Source organism: Pan paniscus, chromosome 20, assembly GCF_029289425.2.
Source record: "Pan paniscus chromosome 20, NHGRI_mPanPan1-v2.0_pri, whole genome shotgun sequence".
NCBI lineage: Eukaryota > Metazoa > Chordata > Mammalia > Primates > Hominidae > Pan > Pan paniscus.
In genome coordinates this window covers 53,710,380-53,724,406 of record NC_073269.2, presented here as the reverse complement: position 1 = coordinate 53,724,406, position 14,027 = coordinate 53,710,380, and the positions used below count along the sequence as shown (strand labels likewise).

The window sequence follows — 14,027 nt, the reverse complement described above, 5'->3', positions numbered from 1 at the left end:
GGTGGGCCGGGCTGCGCGTGCGCCCCGGGCGGCGCGGGGAAGGCGGGAGGCCGCTGGGAGCCCCGCGAGGCGCCAGGCGCGAGGTCCGGCGCGCGAGCCCCCGGGGGCGGGTAAAACCCGGTTGCTGCTGCCCCTGCCCCTCCCTTTCCTCCTTATCCCCCATTACTATTATTTCCTCTTTTTTCAACCCCTCCCCCTTTTTACAATCTCATTCGTTTCTTGATTTCTTTTTTTAGGGGGCCCCATCTGCCTTTCGAGGGGCGCAGCAGGCGCGGCGGGCGCCCCTCACCCTGCGTCACGCACGCATCTTCTGCAACCCAACAGCTCCGGGCCCCGCTGCACCCCACAGGCCCTTCCCCCTTGGAGAAGACCCTCCTCAGGAGCCCCTGGCCCGCTGCACCCCCTTTTCTTTCCCACTCCGTTCCCCCGGGCCTCAACTGCCCCCTCGCAGCCCCCCAGCTCGCGCCGCGGGCCCTACCCGACCTCCCCACCTTCTGCATCTGGGCCTTGCATTCGCTAGCCTCTTCCAGGCCCCTTCTGCTCAGAATCCCCCTTCCTCCTCCATAGTCCCACTTTGGGGCACCCAGATTTATCACTTTTTAGGATCTTCCAGCAAAACTCCAAATCTCTCCTCCCTTCCTTGACATGCCCCTCCCCCTCCTTTAAGTAACTTCCTTTAGCGCAAAAAAAGAAAAAAAATTAACCCAGTTTTTTTTTCATCCGTTCAGGATCACTTTCCAGCAAAATTTTTTTCTTCACACCTAGAGTGCCCCTTTTTGGAATATCTTCGCTTAGAACAAACCAACTAATTCCTTCCAGTTTCTCTCTCGTCTAATATTTATGTTTCCAGTCCTCCTCACCTACCCCCAACTTTCCAGCAAATATCCTTATTTTATCACCAATTCTGCCCTAATTAAGTTTCTCCCGGTAAAATTCTCTAGGTCTCTTCCCACGGGGGAAAAATAAGGAAAGAAGGAACAATTATTTCTTCTTACCAAAAAAACCTTTCCTCCTCACTCAGATCTCCGCTGTTGATACTGCTTTCTGCCTTCTTCCAAAAATTGTTGCTCTTCTCCATTTTCACATCTCTGTTCTTGTTTCTTTGGGACCCAAGTCCTGACTGCTTCTTCCTTCCCGCCACCTGCTTTCAGGGCAAAAGAAATTGGGAGTATCTTGCATTTACCACTCAGTGTTCCAGGAGGACATATCCAGTGGTCTGCTTGTCACCTGAACCCCCTCCCTGTGGGGCCTAAACTGGGTCCTCCTGTTCCCTGGAGATTCACTAACTTGCTCTTCTGGTGAGTTTCCTTCCTTTGCACTGGGCCAAAGACACCTGCTTTGTTGGATAGATCTCGTTCTTTCTCAAGAGGGTTTCTAAGCAATACCAAAGTCCGTACTAATGGGAATTATACAAGTTACTGCTTTGGAGAAGTCAAACAGGGAAAAGGGCTATTTATTGTGCATGTTGACCTGTTAGGAGGAGTGCAGACATGGATTGATGTGTGTTTCTTTATTGATGTTTATTGCAAAAAACGTTTTTCCTTCCCTAGCTCAGGGTGGCAACTCAGATACTTACAGGTAAGGCACAGGTAAAGGGAAGAAGTAAGGATTGTCGTGAAGCAAAGATTGTATGTCCCATCTAAGTGATGCCAGGCAGTGGAAATGCCAGGCCAGTGTTGCCAGAACTTTCGATTTCTTTGAGAAGAGGCCAGAAAACTATCCTTAGGTGAAATCTTCTGATTTTTAAATGCTAGCAACACATTTGATAATTTAAGAATTAAATAAGACAGCGTAGGCTGGGCGCAGTGGCTCATGCCTGTAATCCCAGCACTTTGGGAGGCCAAGGTGGCTGAGGAGTTTGAGACCAGCCTGGCCAATATAGTAAAACCCTGTCTCTACTAAAAATACAAAAAATTAGTTGGACGTGGTGGCAGGCGCCTATAGTCCCAGCTACTGGGAAGGCTGAAGCATGAGAATCGCTTGAACCTGGGAGGCGGAGGTTGTGGTGAGCCGAGATTGCACCACTGCACTCCAACCTGGGCAACAGAGTGAGACTCCGTCTCAAAAAAAAAAAAAAAAAAAAAAAAAAGACAGCATAGGGAACTTATAAAATATGCCTGCCGGCCACCACTTTGGAATTTTCAGTTTCGGGTTTCTTTCTTTTAGATGCGTGTCTGCTTGGGCACATGTGTATGTGTACATGCAGGACTTTTTCTTATTGGAATAGTAGTTCTCAAACTTTTTTTTTTTTTTTTCTTTTTGAGATGGAGTCTCTCTCTGTTTCCCAGGCTGGAGTGCAGTGGTGCGATCTCGGCTCACTGCAACCTCCGCCTCCCGGGTTCAAGCAATTCTTCTGCCTCAGCCTCCCAAGTAGCTGGGACTGCAGGTGCACACCACCACACCCAGCTAATTTAAAACTTTTGCTCTTAAGACCCCTTTGCACTTAAAAATTATTGAAGGCTGTAGAGAATTTTTGTTTATGTAAACTTTATCTACTGGCATTTGCTGTATTAGAAGTTTAATAAACTTTCAAAATGTTTATTAATTGATTTTAAAAGGGCAGTAATAAACCCATTATATATAAACAAAAACAAAATGCGCTTTTTTTTTTTTTTTTTTTTTTAGGACAGAGTCTTGCTCTGTTGCCCAGACTGGAGTGCATTGGCACTATCTCAGCTCACTGCAAACTCTACCTCCCAGGTTCAAGTGATTCTCATGCCTCAGCCTCCTGAGTACCTGGGATTACAGGTGCCCACCACCATGCCCGGCTTATTTTTGTATTTTTAGTAGAGACGGGTTTTCACCATGTTGGCAAGGCGGTCTCAAACTCCTGGCCTCCAGTGATCTGCCTGCCTCAGCCTCCCAAAGTGCTGGGATTACAGGCATGAACCACCACGCCCAGCCAAAATGGACTTTTTTTTTTTTTTGGAGATGGAGTCTCGCTCTGTCGCCCAGGCTGGAGTGCAGTGGAGTGATCTCGGCTTGCTGCAAGCTCTACCTCCTGGGTTCACACCATTCTCCTGCCTCAGCCTCCCGAGTAGCTGGGACAACAGGCACCCGCTACCACTCCTGGCTAATTTTTTGTATTTTTAGTACAGACAGGATTTCACCGTGTTAGCCAGGATGGTCTCGATCTCCTGACCTTGTGATCTGCCCGCCTCAGCCTCCCAAAGTGCTGGAATTAGAGTCGTGAGCCACCGTGCCCGGCCAGAGAAAATGACTTTACCTTCTGGTTAAAATTAGTTATTGGTTACATGACTATAAACTATAGGAGGGAGTCTTTGTGCTTTGTTTTGCTCTTTTCTTTTCTCCTTTCTTTTCTTGAGACAGGGTTTCGCTGTTTGCCCAGGCTGGAGTGCCGTGGTGTGATCCTGGCTCACTGGAGCCTCGACCTCCCAACATCAAGCAATCCTTCTGCTTCAGTCTCCCGAGTAGCTGGGACCACAGGTGTGCACCACCACACCTGGCTAATTTTTGATTTTTTTGTAGAGATGGGTGGGGGGCGGCGGGGATCTCACTTTGTTGCCTGGGCTGATCTTGAACTCCTGGACTCAAGCAATCTTCCTACCTAGGCCTCAGAAAGTGCTGGGATTACAGGCGAGAACGACCTTGCCCAGCTGGAAGTCTTTCTTGATCTACTTAAGAATGTAGGCACGAGTGTGAAGCAGGAGTCCCAGTCTCAAGTGTGTGATAAAAGCATAGTGGAGCGGGCGAGCGTAAGCGTTTCGAAATTAGACTACCCAGGGTTGAATCCTAGCTTGGTTTTGGGCAAGTTACTCAACTTCTCTGGACTATTTACCTCATTGGTGAAATAGGGTTAATAATACAGTATATGCCTCAAGTATTGTGGGAATTAAATACGATGATACACAAGTGATTACAAGAGTACCTGGCATGTCATAAAGCCTCAATAAATGTTCACTGTTATTATTATTATTATTATTACAATGATGAATATTATAAGGGCCAGGCAGGAAGATAAGTGAGGGCTGGGAAAACTGGAGACCATAAGCCCTTTCTAGAGATGCCATTTGTCCCTCAGATCTACCTCGTTGTTAACTGTGAAGGAATATCAAATCTAATCATTTTCAAAAGAAACCAGAAATCCATATAGGAAGGTGAAATCTCCCCATTAAAAAAAAATGTTGATGACTAATCCAATTTGTAAAAATACTGTGTAGGCCAAACAAAATGGGTCTATAGTTTACAATAATATTTGGAGTGGAGGCTGGGCACAGTGGCTCACGCCTGTAATCCTAGCACTTTGAGAGGCCGAGGTGGGTGGATCACGAGGTCAGGAGTTTGAGACCAGCCTGGACAACATAGTGAAACCCCGTCTCTACTAAAAATACAAAAATTAGCCCAGTGTGGTGGTGTGCACCTGTAGTCCCAGCTACTCGGAAGGTTGAGGAGGAAAATCACTTGAACCCAGGAGGCGGAGGTTGCAATGAGCCAAGGCCACGCCATTGCACTCCAGCCTGAGTGACAGAGAGAGACTTCAACTCAGGAAAACAAAAAAAATTGGAGTAGGAAAGTAAGGAAGGAAATTGCAGGCCGGGTGCAGTGGCTTGCGCCTGTAATACCAGCACTTTGGGAGGCTGAGGCAGGTGGATTGCTTGACGGCAGGAGGTCGAGGCCAGCCTGGCCAACATGGCAAAACGCTGTCTCTATTAAAAATACAAAAATTAGTCAGGTGTGGTGGCACATGCTTGTAAGCCCAGCTACTCAGGTGGCTGAGATGGGAGAATCGCTTGAATCCGCGAGGTGGAGGTTCAGTGAGCCGAGATCACGCCACTGCACTCCAGTCTGGGCGACAAGAGTAAGACCCTGTCTCAAAAAATAAAATAAAATAAAATGAAGGAAATTGCATAGCTAGGGTGAAAGCTGCAAGTCTGTCTTCTCAACTCCCAGGAACCTGCTGTTACTCAGACTTGATGACCAGGGAGAGAAGGGAGAAGGTGGTGCTTGGGAGGTGGGGGGTGTGGTGGCAGAACAGTGGTTGGAGCTTTTCAAAGAGGAAAAGAGGTGGCACAATGGAATTCTGTCACTCATGAATGAAAAGGATGCTCAGAGCCTTCTGTGATCAAAGTTCTGTGCTAGGCAAGATACTGTGAGAAGTTTAGACACCTAAGGCCGAGTCCCAGCCATCCTAGAGCTGAGAGTCTGGAGAAAATGGGAGAACTTTAAAGATAATTAACTTCCTAGATAATTTAGAGTAAATGTTAAGTGGATTGTTACACAAGTGCTTGTCAGGGTTCAGAGGAGGGAGAAATTAATCTCAGACTTTGTTATGTTGGAAGTGTTCTCTATAGTGGAGGTGACATTTAAGCCTGAGTTTGGAGGGTTTCATTTGGAGGGTCATAAACTCAGATGCCTCCAGAGGCCTGGCAGGGCACAGAAATCAGTGAGCTGAGAGAATAGGGAGTGGTGGGGGCTTCTCACCTCCAACCAATTGTTGCCGTGCAGGAATGTGGACTCAGCATTGGCAGATCTTCTGATTTTTTCTTTCACATTTTTAAATAGAAGTTGGAAAGCCTAACTTGAATGAGAAATCCCTAGATTTGCACCATCTGATATGATAGCCATTAGCCGCTTGTACCTGTTTAAATTTAACTGGCCGGGCGCGGTGGCGCACACCTGTAATCCCAGCGCTTTGGGAAGCCAAGGAGGGCGGATCATTTGAGGTAAGGAGTTCGAGACCCAGCTTAGCCAACATGGTGAAACCCCATCTCTACTAAAAATACAAAAATTAGCTGGGCATGATGGCGGGCACCTGTAATCCCCAGCTACTCAGGAGGCTGAGGCAGGAGAATCACTTGAGCCCAGGAGGTAGAGGTTGCAGTGAACTGAGATTGCACCACTACACTCCAGCCTGGGTGACACAGTGAGACTCTGTCTCTAAATAAATAAATAAATAAATTTAACTAAACTTAAATAAAATAAAGAGTTTAGTTCCTCAAGGGTGTTAGCTGCATTTCTGTGTATGTGGCTAAAGACTGCAGTATTGGGCAGTGCAGGCTTAGTAGCACAGAAAGTGCTTTTGGATAGTGATGCTCTAGTGCTCTATCCATCTATTTTTCTATTATTTATTTTATTTTATTTATTTATTTATTTATTTTTGAGATGGAGTCTCGCTCTGTGGCCCAGGCTGGAGTGCAGTGGCCTGATCTTGGCTCACTGCAAGCTCCGCCTCCCGGGTTCATGCCATTCTCCTGCCTCAGCCTCCCGAGTAGCTGGGACTACAGGCACCCGCCACCACGCCTGGCTAATTTTTTGTATTTTTAGTAAAGACGGGGTTTCACCGTGTTAGCCAGGATGGTCTCAATCTCCTGACCTTGTGATCCGCCCGCCTCAGCCTCCCAAAGTGCTGGGATTACAGGTGTGAGCCACCGCGCCTGGCCTTATTTTATCTATTTATTTATTTTTGACATGGAGTCTGGCTTTGTCGCCAGGATGGAGTGCAGTGGCATGATCTTGGCTCACTGCAACCTCCGCCTCCCGAGTTCAAGCAATTCTCCTGCCTGAGCCTCCTGAGTAGCTGGTACTACAGGTGAGTGCCACTATGCCGAGCTAATTTTTGTAGTTTTGGTAGAGATGGGGTTTCACTATATTGGTCAGGCTGGTCTTGAACTCCTGACCTCAGGTGATCTGCCGCCTCAGCTGTCCAAAGTGGTGGGATTATAGGTGTGAGCCACCATACCCGGCCCCATCTATTCTTTAACTGGATAACTAATGGAAACATATTTAAATATATTGCAGACTAAATAAAATATATTTGTAAATCAGATGGGCATTCAGATTGTTCCCTCCCCTCCAAACAACACACATAGTAAATATTATTTATCTATTGTGGACTTACTTCTACAGTCTAGAATCTCATGGTAGGTTACCTTCCCAAAAGGTCGTAGCATTTCATAGAAGAATCCTTTGTTTCCCCTCACCCCCACCAGTCATGGAATGATGGCCCCTTTAAATTTTATTTTATTTTTTTTTTGAGATGGAGTCTCACTCTGTCACCCAGGCTGGAGTGCAGTGGCACAATCTTGGCTCACTGCAACCTCCGCCTCCCGGGTCCAAGAGATTCTTGGGCCTCAGCCTCCTGAGTAGCTGGGGTTACAGGCACCCACCACCATGCCCGGCTAATTTTTGTATTTTTAGTAGAGATGGGGTTTCGCCATGTTGGCCAGTCTGGTCTCGAACTCCTGACCTCAAGTGATCCGCACACCTCAGCTTCCCAAAATGCTGGGATTACAGACGTGAGCCACTGCGCTGGGCTGATAGCACTTTTTTAAAAGAAAAAAAATTAAAATTGCTTCAGATCCCCAATGTTGACTTAAATTGTTTTAAAACTATTAAGGCATCAGTGATGATAGAACAAGACATAAGTTCCTAAAGTGTATAGCTCCTGTGCAGCTATAAAGCCAAAATCAATTTGCAAATTAAATATAAACAAAGCAACCAAACCGATTTAATTTAATGAGAGGGATACCATTTCCTGAAACTTAACTGCTCCTTGAAACAATTACTTTGCCAACTGCCACCCTGGGCCCTTTTGGGTTTAGCAGGCCCTGTGAGGTCTCAATTCTCCCATCCCTTGTCTCAATTTGAACTGCAGCAAAACCTCCATTTGTACCGTGATGCCAGCTGGCCTCTAGTAGAGCCCGAAGGCATTATTATGAGCTAAATCCCCCTCCACCCTCTTCTTTTTAGCCTGAAGCAATTAAGTAGTCCTTTTTGGCATGAGTGCAATCATAAACACACCCAGGCATTGAAACCACATGGTAGTACTTGGTTACAAGGGAGTCCTCTAATGATCCAGATGTACTGGGTTTTTCTTTTCTTTTTTCTTTTTTTAGTTTTTTATTTCCATAGATTTTGGGGGAACAGGTGGTACTCGGTTATATGAGTAAGTTCTTTAGTGGTGATTTGTAAGATTTTAGTGTACCCATCACCCAAGCAGTATACACTGAACCCAATTTGTAGTCTTTTATTCCTCATCCCCTCCCACCCTTTCCCCCCAAGTCCCCAAAGTCCATTGTATCATTCTTATGCCTTTAATCCTCATAGCTTAGCTCTCACTTACAAAGTGAGAACGTACGATGTTTGATTTTCCATTCCTGAGTTACTTCACTTAGAAGAATAATAGTCTCCAGTTCAATCCAGGTTGCTGTGAATGCCATTATTTCGTTCCTTTTTTATGGCTGAGTAGTATTCCATCATATATATATTTCTTTATCCACTCCTTGATTGATGGTGGGCATTTGGGCTGGTTCCATATTTTTGGAATTGCAAATTATGCTGCTCTAAACATGCATGTGCAAGTATCTTTTTCGTATAATGACTTCTTTTCCTCTGGGTAGATACCCAGGAGTGAGATTGCTGGATCAAATGGTAGTTCCACTTTTTGTTCTTTAAGGAATGTCCACACTGTTTTCTATAGTGGCTGTACTAGTTTACATTCCCACCAGCAGTGTAGAAAGGTTTCTTGTTCACCGCATCCATGCCAACATCTGTTATTTTTTGATTTTTTGATTACGGCCATTCTTGCAGGAGTAAGGTGGTATCCCATTGTGGTTCTGATTTGCATTTCCCTGATCGTTAGTGATGTTGAGCATTTAAATTAAAACACAAAATGATAAAATTCTTGGAAAGAGTATTTGGGTCCTTGGGAATGTCTGCCGGGTTGCAGGAGACCATAAACTCTGCCTCGTAAGGGCTAGCAGAGAGTTTTGTACCTAGAAGGTGCTAAAACTCTTGTTGAATTGAATGTATTTGTTGACAGAATAAAAGGAAGCTCAGTATCGGTAGAGAGGGTTTTGCTTTACTGTCTGGAGAAGGATGTAAATATCAAGGCATGGCCTTTGGACTTTTGGCTTGCCTGTCTGAGGTTGTAACCTGACCAGTTTGTTCTGTGGACTATGGGAGTATATTGGAAAGCAGGTGATTTGGCCTTGGGGAGTCCAGAGACATTCTTCCCCCTGACCCAGCACCTTATGTGTTTTGTAGTTTAATTGGAGCAGTGCAGTATACAGTTCAGTTTATAGGGAATCAGTACTGTGTAATGGGCAAGACCATTAGCGCTAATGTCAGAGTATCTGGGTTTAAGATCTGGCTGTTGGGTTTTGACTTTGGACAAATTAGTCTCTCTTTCCTTATTTGTAAAAGGGAAGTAATACTACAATCTAGGTTTTTGTGAGAAGTAAGTTAATGCATATAAAGCACTTGGTATGATACCCGATGTGGAGAAAGTGCTTAATAAATACGATTTTTAGGCCAGGCGCGGGGGCTTATGCCTGTAATCCCAGCACTTTGGGAGGCCGAGGCGGGTGGATCACCTGAGGTCAGGAGTTTGAGACCAGCCTGACCAACATGGTGAAACCCTATCTCTACTAAAAGTACAAAAATTTGCCAGGCGTGGTGGTGAGTGCCTGTAATCCCAGGTACTGGGAGGCTGAGACAGGAGAATTGCTTGAACCCAGGAGGCAGAGGTTGCAGTGAGCCGAGATTGCACCACTGCACTCTAGCCTAGGGGACACAGCAAGACTTTGTCTCAAAAAATATATGTATGATTTTTATTCACTTGTTTTTATTATTGGGAGATGCAGGGGGAGATGGGTTTTTCCCCTCATGGAGTGGTGAAAACAGTTTATAGCAGCACTGTAGCAGACACTGTGGAACTGGTGAAATTTGAATTTGGCTTACAGATCCACACTCCTCTCCCTGATTTTTTGGAAACCCAAAAAGCTCTGAGAATCCTGAGGCATCTCGAATATCATCTGGTGGCCAAACCTGACCCTACATGTTGCTTTTCACAGCCTTTATTTCACGTACGCTGAGTGGTCATAGGCAATGATGCAGAAATAATTATTTGGTTACCAGGTACTGCCTTGAACCCCACTGGAAGTTACTTAAAATACGGGGTATGCATTGATTTACACTTCTAAAACCCCCTCAAATTCTGAAACTCAGTTGGGTCTCAGAGTTGTATATGGGATTACGTACCTGTATGTGACTTTAAATTTGTGCTGCCTCAATAGGCTGCATACACGCAGACAGGCAGGTAGACATATAACATGCAATGCAGACATTGCAGGTGCAGAGGTTCTATTACATATCAACATGAAAAGTTCTTAGAAAGTAGAAACTGGTGGCCTAGAAATCTAGTCCCAAACTCCCGTTATTCAAGTATGCACTAGATTTGTTATCAGTGAGTCATGAAGCATTTCTTTAACATCTAGGTGTGAGCAGAATTATTCACAATAGCCCCAAAATGGAAGTAACCCAAATGTTCATCAACAGGAGAGTGGTTAAACAAAATGTGGTCTCTCCAGACAGGGGAACATTATTTAGCCCTGGAAAGAAATGGAGCAGTGACACGTGCTGCAATGGGGGTGAACCTTGAAAACACTGTGCTTAGTGAAAGAAGCCAGACACAGAAGGCCACAGGTCATCTGATTCCATTTGTGTGAGACAGATGGCCATCTGAAGGGGCTATGCTTTTTTGTTTTCATGACTCATAATTTTTTGCTGAAAAACTCGATCTCTCATTTTTCTCAAGATTCCATGATTCGAAAACTGGACATTTTATCTGTTTGGTTTTTTTGTTTTGTTTTTTGTTTTTTGTTTTTTTTGAAATGGAGTCTCAGTCTGTCACCCAGGCTGGAGTGCAGTGGCACAATCTCAACTCACTGCAGACTCCATCTCCCGGGTTCAAGTGATTCTCCTGCCTCAGCCTCCTGAGTAGCTGGCATTACAGGCACACACCACCACGCCCAGCTAATTTTTGTATTTTTAGTAGAGATGGCGTTTCACCATGTTGGCCAGGCTGATCTTGAACTCCTGACCTCAAGTGGTCCGCCCTCCCGGACCTCCCAAAGTGCAGGGGTTACAGGCATGAGCCAGCGTGCCTGGCCTGTTTTTGTTTTTTTGGGGGAGACAGTCTCTGTCGCCCAGGCTGGAGTGCAGTGGCACGATCTTGGCTCACTGCAGCCTCCACCTCCCGAGTTCAAGCGATTCTCCTGCCTCAGCCTCCCGTGTAGCTGGGATTGCAGGTGCCTGCCACCACAGCCAGCTAATTTTTATATTTTTAGTAGGGACGGGGGTTCGCCATGTTGGCCAGGCCAGTCTTGAACTCCTGACCTCAGGTGATCCACCCGCCTCAGCCTCCCAAAGTGCTGGGATTACAGGCGTGAGCCACTGCACCCAGCCTGTAAACTGGATATTTTGCATATTGCAGTCTGGTAACTCTGGGAATGGGATTCTTCCTTTCTTCCCTGTCCTCAGGCTTGGTTGTTTCTGCTTATTGTGGGTTGTAACTGTTTGTTTAGTGGCTTTTCTAAGCTATTTTTGTAAAGATTGTGTTCTTTGTGGGGTGTGGTCAGTAGACTGTTCTGTTAGTTTAGTGGTCAGCTAGTGACTTAACAGAGATCTTCTTAAACTCCTGGAGCTAAAAAAAAAACAAAACAGAAAACAAAAAACAAAAAGCTCCCAGCAGTTGCAGCGGGGCACTGCTTCCACACTCAGGCAGGCGGTTAACAACCCTACCTTCGCCTTCACTCTCTGCCTGCACAGAGCGAAGGTCAGCCAGAGGTGAGAGCTTGGAAGCCTTCTCTGGTCCTTTCCAAACATGTGCCCACCCTGAGATGCCACCTTCTAAATTCCCAGGAATATGTGGAAGCTCTTTTTTTATTCATTTGGATTTTTAAATTTTTTTTAATACTTAATTAATTAATTATTTTGAGACAGGGTATCACTTTGTTGCCCAGGCTGGAGTGCAGTGGCACAATCATAGCTCACTGAAGCCTCCAATTCTTGGGCTCAAGCGATTCACCCTCCTCAGCCTCCCAAGTAGCTGAAACCACAAGCATGTGCCACCATGCCCAGCTAATTAAAAAAAATTTTTTTTTCGTACAGACAGGGTCTGACTTTGTCAAACTCCTGGGCCAAAGTGCTGGGATTACAGGTGTGAGCCACCACACCCAGCCAGAGCTCAGTCTCTGTGTTGTATAGTTCTGTGGGTTTTGACTATGGTATAATGTCAGGTATGCAGCATTAGATTATTATGCAAAATAGTTTCACTCCTCACCCCACAAACCACAGAACTGCTGGTCTTTTTATTGTCTCTATAGTTTTGCCTTTTCCAGAATGTGATATAGTTGGAGTCTCACAGTATGTAGTCTTGTCTTTCTTTTTTTTCGGTATGTAATCTTTTCATACTGGCTTCCTTCACTTAGCAATGTGCATTTAAGGTTCCTCCATGTCATTGTGTGGCTTGAGAGCTTATTGCTTTTTATTCCTGAAGAACATTCCATTGTCTGGATGTTCCACAGTTTGTTGATCCATTCACCTATTGAGGGATGTCTTGATTGCTTCCAGTTCTGGGCAGTTATGAACAAAGCTGCTATAAACATGTGTGTGCAGGCTTTTGTGTGGACTGAAGTTTTCAGCTCAGTTGGATGGATGCCTAAGAGTGTAGTTGCTGGATTGCATGATAAGATTTTATACATATATATATTACAATCATCAAGTAGATGCAGAAAAAAATTATGTGTAGCTTTATAAGAAACTGCCAGTGTGGACTTTTTTTTTTTTTTTTTTTTTTTTTTTTTTTTGGGACAGAGTTTTGCCCTTGTCTCCTAGGCTGGAGTGCAGTGGCGCAATCTTGGCTCATTGCAACCTCCACCTCCCACATTCAAGTGATTCTCCTGCCTCAGCCTCCCAAGCAGCTGGGATTACAGGCACCTGCCACCATGCCCAGCTAATTTTTGTGTTTTTAGTGGAAACGGAGTTTCACCATGTTGGCCAGGCTGGTCTCAAACTCCTGATGTCAGGTGATTCACCTGCCTCGGCCTCCCAAAATGCTGGCATAACAAGCATGAGCCACCATGCCTGGCTCATTTTTCAAAGCCTTTATTTCTCCAAAGTATCCAACTTCCCAGCTTTTCCTCCCTGGCTTTTAGCAAGTCAATTGTTTGCCCCAATCAATATCTTTTGCGCCAGCCTGCAGCGTCTAGTTCATTTGACTTTAATGTTTGCAACAAACGCCCTGTCTGTAGCCACTCTGCACCCCAGAGAGCTGCCAGTTAGGTACAAAAAAAGGCAAGATCTTTGCATTGGGCTTTCAGGGAGCCACTGACAGGTCAGACAGACAACCACTGTTCTTTGAAAACCAGATCCTCTCTGTTCCCTCCAGCACCAGGGAACCCACACCAGAAACATGGGCTGCTACCTTCGAGACCACTGCTGAGCCAGGGAGTAGGGATGGGGCAGGGGTAAGTTAAATATGCCACAAAGTTCTCCCACTGGGTTTCAGTCACCATTTTTTTTTTTTTTTTTGAGACAGAGTCTTGCTCTGTCACCCAGGCTGGAGTGCAGAGGCACAATCTCGGCTCACTACAACCTCCGCTTCCTGGGTTCGAGCGATCCTCCTGCCTCAGCCTCACAAGTAGCTGGGACTACAGGCGTGCACTACCACACCCAGCTAACTTTTATATTTTCAGTAGAGATGGGGTTTTACTATGCTGGCCAGGCTGGTCTCAAACTCCTGGCCTCAGGTGATCTGCCCACCTCGGCCTCCTAAAGTGCTGCGATTACAGGCGTGAGCCTGTAATCAAACATCAAAGTCACCTTTTTCTTAGGGTTTGCTTGGTTGCTATAAAGCTTTGACTGCTTCCCAGAGTTTTGTTAAAGTTGATTTTTTGTTTTTGGTGTTTCTATGGCAAGATGTACAGGGAACTTTAAAATTACTAGTTGAGTCTGTCTTTCTTTCCTTCCTTCCTTCCTTCTTTCTTTCTTTTCTTTCTTTTTTTTTTTTTGAGATAGAGTTTCACTCTGTTGCCCAGGCTGGAGTGCAGTGGCACGATCTCAGCTCACTGCAACCTCTGCTTCCCGGGTTCAAGTGATTCTTGTGCCTCAGCCTCCTGAGTAGCTGAGATTACAGGTGCCTACCATCATGCCCAGCTAAGTTTTTGTATTTTTAGTAGAGATGGGGTTTCACCATGTTTGTCAGGCTGGTCCCAAACTCCTGA

General features: G+C 45.5%; 1 protein-coding gene across 7 annotated transcripts in view; it reads left to right on the top strand.

Annotated features, from left to right (window-relative positions):
- Positions 1-14,027, top strand: part of ZNF541 (zinc finger protein 541) — a 55,242-nt gene that overhangs the window by 2,756 nt on the left and 38,459 nt on the right. For 2 of the 7 annotated variants that reach the window (XM_055103489.2, XM_055103487.2), the window contains exons 1-2: positions 6-83; positions 1,152-1,298. The gene's annotated coding sequence lies outside the window, so the exon portion shown is untranslated. Of the gene's footprint in view, positions 1-5; positions 1,299-14,027 lie in introns of those variants that run through there. The other 5 variants (XM_034945117.3, XM_055103486.2, XM_034945118.3 and 2 more) reach the window with 4 other exon arrangements.